Genomic DNA, 6,344 nt, shown 5'->3' on the forward strand with positions numbered 1-6,344 from the left:
AGTTCGAGGCCAGCCTGGTCTACAGAGTGAGTTCCAGGACAGCCAGGGCTACACAGAGAAACCCTGTCTCGAAAAACCAAAAAAAAAAAAAGTTTTGGAGTTAAATAGCTGAGTCAGAATATTAAGTAGGAAAATTGGTGGTAATTCAGGCAGCTCACTAGTGACACGTGGAACTTGGCTGCCCTCTGCCAAACCTAAGCTGGAAATAAGCATTCATTCATTTGCTCTTTGTGGCTATGACCCTCAATTTGTGTCACAGATCACTGAATTGTCTCTTAGCCATTATTCTGATTTTTTTCTTCTGAACACCTGGTATACCTGGTAGCCTTTTTCACTTGCAAGCATCCCACTTACACCCATTCAACGCTAACATTTATGTTTGAGAGCAGTTGTTTTGAGTGGCAGGCCTGCCACAAGATGAGATTTTCATGCCTGCCAGTTCGTAACACTACAAACTTTTCTTCACCCTCATCTCTCCGTGTGGCCACCAGGCTGCCTTTGAGGCAAATGCCACGTCCTTATCAGGCCACGCTCCAAGACCGTTGCCTGGTTCCTAACTGTGATGAAGCATGAGTTTGAAGTCATGGATGGCCACAGAGCTGGGAAGATGACAAGGATTACCCTTTTTTGGGTAAGCCTTGTATGACTGGGAAACTTGTTTGAATATTTTATTACATTATATGTAAAACAGCCACTGTGGAAAATGAGAGGAGGGTGGAAGTTTTTTATTTTCTCCAATTTCATTCTACCAAGCTCAGTTCTGGTTGTCTTTTTCTTTCCTTTCCTTTCCATTCCTTTTTCACTTTTTTTTTTTTTTTTTGAAAAAAAAAAAAAGTTTATTGAGTACACTGTAAGAGAGTGGCAGGCTGGCCAATCACAAGAGTGGGGCCCGTAGCCAATACTGATTGTCTTGTCTGAATGTCAACAGTGTAGAAACTGAAGATGGAGAGATGGCTCATTCTGAACAGCGCTTGCTGCACAGTCACGAGGAGCTGCGTTTGGATGTGTGGCATCCACGTGAAAGGCCAGGCACAGTGGCACACATCTGTAATCCCAGGGCTGTAGAGGCAGAGATGGGTTAGGCCCCAGAGCTCAAGGACCACCTAGCCTCACTGACACTCTGAGCTCCAAAATGTAATGTGGAAATCAACTGGGGAAGACACTTTATATCAACCTCTGATTTCTACACACCTGAATATGCAGTTGGTACACACACGAAGCTGTACATACACCTAATGCTTTGAGAAACTTTCAACACAATAAATATTTTGGAAAAATAATTAGGGCTGTTTGCTTGTTCATTCACTTGGTTGATTTGGTTTGAGTTTTTGTTTGTTTGCTGTTTGAAACAAAGTCCTTCTGTGTATCCCTGGCTAGCCTAATACTCTTTATGTGTAGAGAACTTTTAATCCAGCAACATGGCTGCTCTGGCAAGGGATCACACTCAAAGAGCTTCTAGGTCTATGTGATCTGGCTGGAATACAGACACACTTTAGTACACACCTTTAATCCCTAACAATAAAGGTAAGGTTAGTTTGTAGAAGGAGGCAGCCATGTTTGAAAGTCCTGTCTAATTGGGGGGCAGACAAAGTGACAAATCAGAGAAAGATTTGACAGAATGAGTCAGAGGTAGGATATGCCCAACTCGCACCAGCACAGGAGAGGCTACGTAAGAGCAGAGCAGTGGGGAGGGGAGGGGAGGGCTGGAGGAGAGAGGTGGTGTGTGTGTGTGTGTGTGTATGACAGTTTTACAAAGGCAGGCTGCAAAGATCAAGCTAGACACAAGTGAAAACAGAATGAGCCAGAGAATGACAATGAGCCAGAAGATTAGAACAGATTGCTGATGTTTGTATGAGGCCAAGCAGAGCAATTCAGGGAGACACAGAGAGAAGCCAGATTGAGTCAGTCAACTTGGTAGATCAGATTATACGAAGGCTAGGAGCTTCTAGGCCTAGCCTAGGGATAGTTAGAACAGAGGAAGAAATGCTCTGGGCTCAGCCCAAGCCATGGATTTGCACAGCTTGGGTGTAGCTCTCATCTCATCACTTCAACTGAGGAAATAAAACAGACATGTACAATTATGTGGTTAGGTTGGCCTCAGATGCTTAGCAGTCCTCCTGTCTCAGCCTCTCAGTGTTAGGATGATAGGCCTCTTTCTGCCCAAGAAATGTTTATGCAATCCCAGAATATAAGTTTATAATATATGTATACAAATCGAACATTTGCTGATAAGAAACAGTTGTTTGGTAAACATATAATTCTACATTTTATTTTAAAAAAAACAAGTTTACATACTATTAAGATAGGTGTGCTTTTTTTTTTTTTTAAAGAGCAGCAGTACTTTAAAAAAAAAAGATAGATTTATTTATTATGTATACAGTATTCTGCCTAAATGTATGCCTGCTCACCAGAAGAGGGCAGCAAATCTCATTATAGATGGTTTTGAGCCACCATGTGTTTGCTGGGAATTGAACTCAGGACCTCTGGAAGAGCAGTCAGTGCTCTTAACCACTGAGCCATCTCTCCAGCCCAAGTGTGCTTATTTTTCCTTAATTAAAATCATGGTCGAATGCTTGCCACTGCAGAATGTAGGACATCTTCAACATCTCTCAGAGCTAACCAGTGCTTTGAGTAATCTATATGGAGAACTCTGCTTTGCATAAATACATAGCAAAGGATGGTAGTGGCAATTTTTAAGGTAACTTCAGAAATCATTGGAATTTCTATCCTAATCCCAAGCCAAACTTCACAGCTATCTCTTACGAAATGTAGGTCAACAACTCAAAAACAGCAATTCTTAAAATCAAACTTTCTTTCTTTCTTTCTTTTTAAGAATGGATCAATTTGCATTTTTCCACATACTAGCTGACACTTAAGCCAGCAACATTGGCTGATATGCTGTCTTTTTTCCACTGGATGGTTTTGGCTTCTTTGTCACAGGTCAAGTGACCATAGGTATGCGAGTTCAATTGTGGCTCTTTAATTCTATTCCCTTGAACTACCTGTCTCTCTCTCTCTCTCTGTATACCAATACCATGTGGTTTTTAGGACTAAAAAAATCAAACTTTCTAACACAATAAAATCCAAAGATATACGAATTTGATACTTTATATGGTATGGGCATATGTTCCAAGACTCTGTTTTCCATTAACCCACTATATTAGCGTGCAGTAAAAACTTTATATGTGCAGTAAAAAACAGAGCAGTTCCTGGGCATATATCCAGAAGATGTCCCAACCGGTAAAAAGGACACATGCTCCACTATGTTCATAGCAGCCCTATTTATAATAGCCAGAAGCTGGAAAGAACCCAGATGTCCCTCAACAGAGGAATGGATACAGAAATTATGGTACATTTACACAATGGAGTACTACTCAGCTATTAAAAAGAATGAATTTATGAAATTCCTAGCCAAATGGATGGACCTGGAGGGCATCATCTTGAGTGAAGTAACACAATCACAAAAGAACTCACACAATATGTATTCATTGATAAGTGGATATTAGCCCAAAACTTAGGATACCCAAGATATAAGATACAATTTGATAAACGCATGAAACTCAAGAAGAATGAAGACCAAAGTGTGGACACTGTGCACCTTCTTAGAATTGGGAACAAAACACCCAGGGAAGGAGTTACAGAGACAAAGTTCGTAGCTGGGATGAAAGGATGGACCATTTAGAGACTGCTGTATCCAGGGATCCGTCCCATAATCAGCTTCTAAACGCTGACACCATTGCATACACTAGCAAGATTTTGCTGAAAGGACCCAAATATAGCTGTCTCTTGTGAGACGATGCCGGGGCCTAGCAAACACAGGAGTGGATGTTCACAGTCAGCTATTGGATGTATCACAGGGCTCCCAATGGAGAAGCTAGAGAAAGTACCCAAGGAGCTAAAGGGATCTGCAACCCTATTGTTGGAACAACATGATGTACTATCCAGAACCCTGGAGCTCTTGTCTCTAGCTGCATATGTATCGAAAGATGGCCTAGTCGGCCATTAATGGAAAGAGAGGCCCATTGGACTTGCAAACTTTATATGCCCCAATATAGGGGAATGCCAGGGCCAAAAGAATGGGAATGGGTGGGTAGGGAAGTGGGGGGCTCTATGGGGGACTTTTGGGATAGTATTGGAAATGTAATTGAGGAAAATATGTAATAAAAATATATAAAAAAAAAAAAAACAGAGCAGTTCATACCGCACGTCTGTCTCATGTCTGAACTGAGGTGTTTCAGGCTGTGCCCATTGGTGTTGGATGGCGTCGCATGATACACAGTCCTTGTGTGTGCTCAGAACCAGGGCTGCAGAAAGGCAAGAAAGGCAAGAGTACCAGAATCATCCAAGACTTGTTGCACAATTGATTTGTTTATTAATCTTGTTTGTACTTTCAGAAACCTTTTACTATTGCTGATTTTTTTTTTTTGGCAACTCTCTCCCCACATTGAATTATGTGACTTCCATATGGTGTAGCAGCCCACAGTGTAAGAAGCTGTGCACTGTCTGAGCATACATTGGTGAAATCTGTCACCAGACAGGGGCAGCTAGGACAGGCCTGTTTGATTCTGAATGCTTTTCTTATCCTTGGGGTCTGTCCACTGGCTTCCCTTCCTTGAGGGGATCTTTCTTTCTCTCACCTTCCTTAGAATGCGGAAGAGTAGGCATGCCCCCAGAAGCTGTTGATAGTTGGAGATCATGCTGAGGGAGGGTGCCTTCCTGACTGGTCTATTTTAGCTGTAGAATAGCAGTGTCCTTAATCTAACCAAATTCTGTAGGCCGAGGGAAATCCCTGGATCTCAGTACCATGCTACAGAGTTAAAGGACTCCATCAGCCAGGGCGTTCAAAAGGCAAGATAGAAACAGTTGTCTTTTTCCTGGTCCTGAGCCCAATCCAGGACACTCACAGATGTGCATACAGACCTCGGAGTAGGTGGACTCTACACTGTCTAACCATGTTGCAAGGCTTCAGGTTTTCTAATAAAGAGAATGAAGTCTCCAGGGTCACACTCAGGAGCTTCTCCCACCTGCTTCTAATTTTGCTTCAGACATCGACCTGCTGGAGGTGAGAAAAATCCGGAAAGCCTTTTCAAGCTCCAACTGCTGTTGGCCTCTGTGGTGGGAATGTTTCCTGGAGTGTATTCACCCTAGATAGGATCCTACCCCATATAGCACTGAAGGAATGGCTCCACTGTGCCTAGCTTTGTGAACCAGTGAGTTTATCAGGCTTACCTAATGGAATACAGAGGACCCTTACAACACCAGCATCACTGGAAGTCCCAACCAAGCTCGAGTGTAGACCTCTCAAAAACTGCAAAGATAGAGACCCCTTTGCCTAACTGTTTACCTCCTAGTCACCTGAGGTAGCTGTGTGCAGCTGTGCGCGGTTGCATGGGGGAACAAGTGCTGCTTAGGAGGTAAGGCGTGGCTGGCCTCCCTGGTAAGTCTCTGATGCTCCCCCTTCCTCCTATGAATGACTGTAGCCCAGTCTTGCTGCCATTTCCTGCCAGTACTCAACGCTGCTGATTCAGATGCTAACGGCCATGCTATGCTCAGAGGACAGCATTCCACAGCAGTCTCACTCTTACAAAAAAAAAAAAAGTGCTAAAAGCGTGTCTAGCGGACCTCCAAGTTGCTTCAGACACCTCTTTCCACCACCCAAAACCTCTGATTACTGTGTATGTATGTCATAAGCACTTTCCTAGATGGATACCTGTGTTCATTGGCATTCGCTCAAACACGTGTACAAGAGCCAGTCCTAAGGGAATCATCTCATGTAACGTATCACATACTCTATAATTCTCCTACCCAGCAATAGACGTGGTGTTAGATTATAGATAGGTTCTGTATTTTATAGAATAGCACTGGGTGGGAACCATACCTACACCGGAGAAGCGCTGGAGCACAGGAAGATACGTTTTCCACTTCATCCTGATACTGGGGTTAGTGCTATGAGGCCCATCTGGCCAGTGAGAACATGGTGGAAGTTAGTGGCGCTATTTTATATTTCCTATAACACATTAGGCTCCATCTAAATTGGCTTCAGCTCCCTCAGGATTAGCAGTGGAATTAGGACACGTTTATCTGGGGCTTTGTAGTCTGTTTCCATGGTGCAGACTAATTGTGAACTACTGGACTCTCTGACGGCATCCCTGCAATAGAAATGTGTTCCAGATGCTGCTGCCCTTTGCCCCCTGGGGCCACTGGCTGTAATTGCTGAGACCAGGAAGTTGTAAGAAATGGAAGCTAAAAACAACTTAGGCTGAGAGCCTCGTGCCCAACCTCTTCAGTTTCTCCTGTCTCCCATGCCAGCTGATCGAACCACATGCTTAGTCTAGAAGGTTTTT

Source organism: Mus caroli, chromosome 19, assembly GCF_900094665.2.
Source record: "Mus caroli chromosome 19, CAROLI_EIJ_v1.1, whole genome shotgun sequence".
NCBI classification, from domain to species: Eukaryota; Metazoa; Chordata; class Mammalia; order Rodentia; family Muridae; genus Mus; species Mus caroli.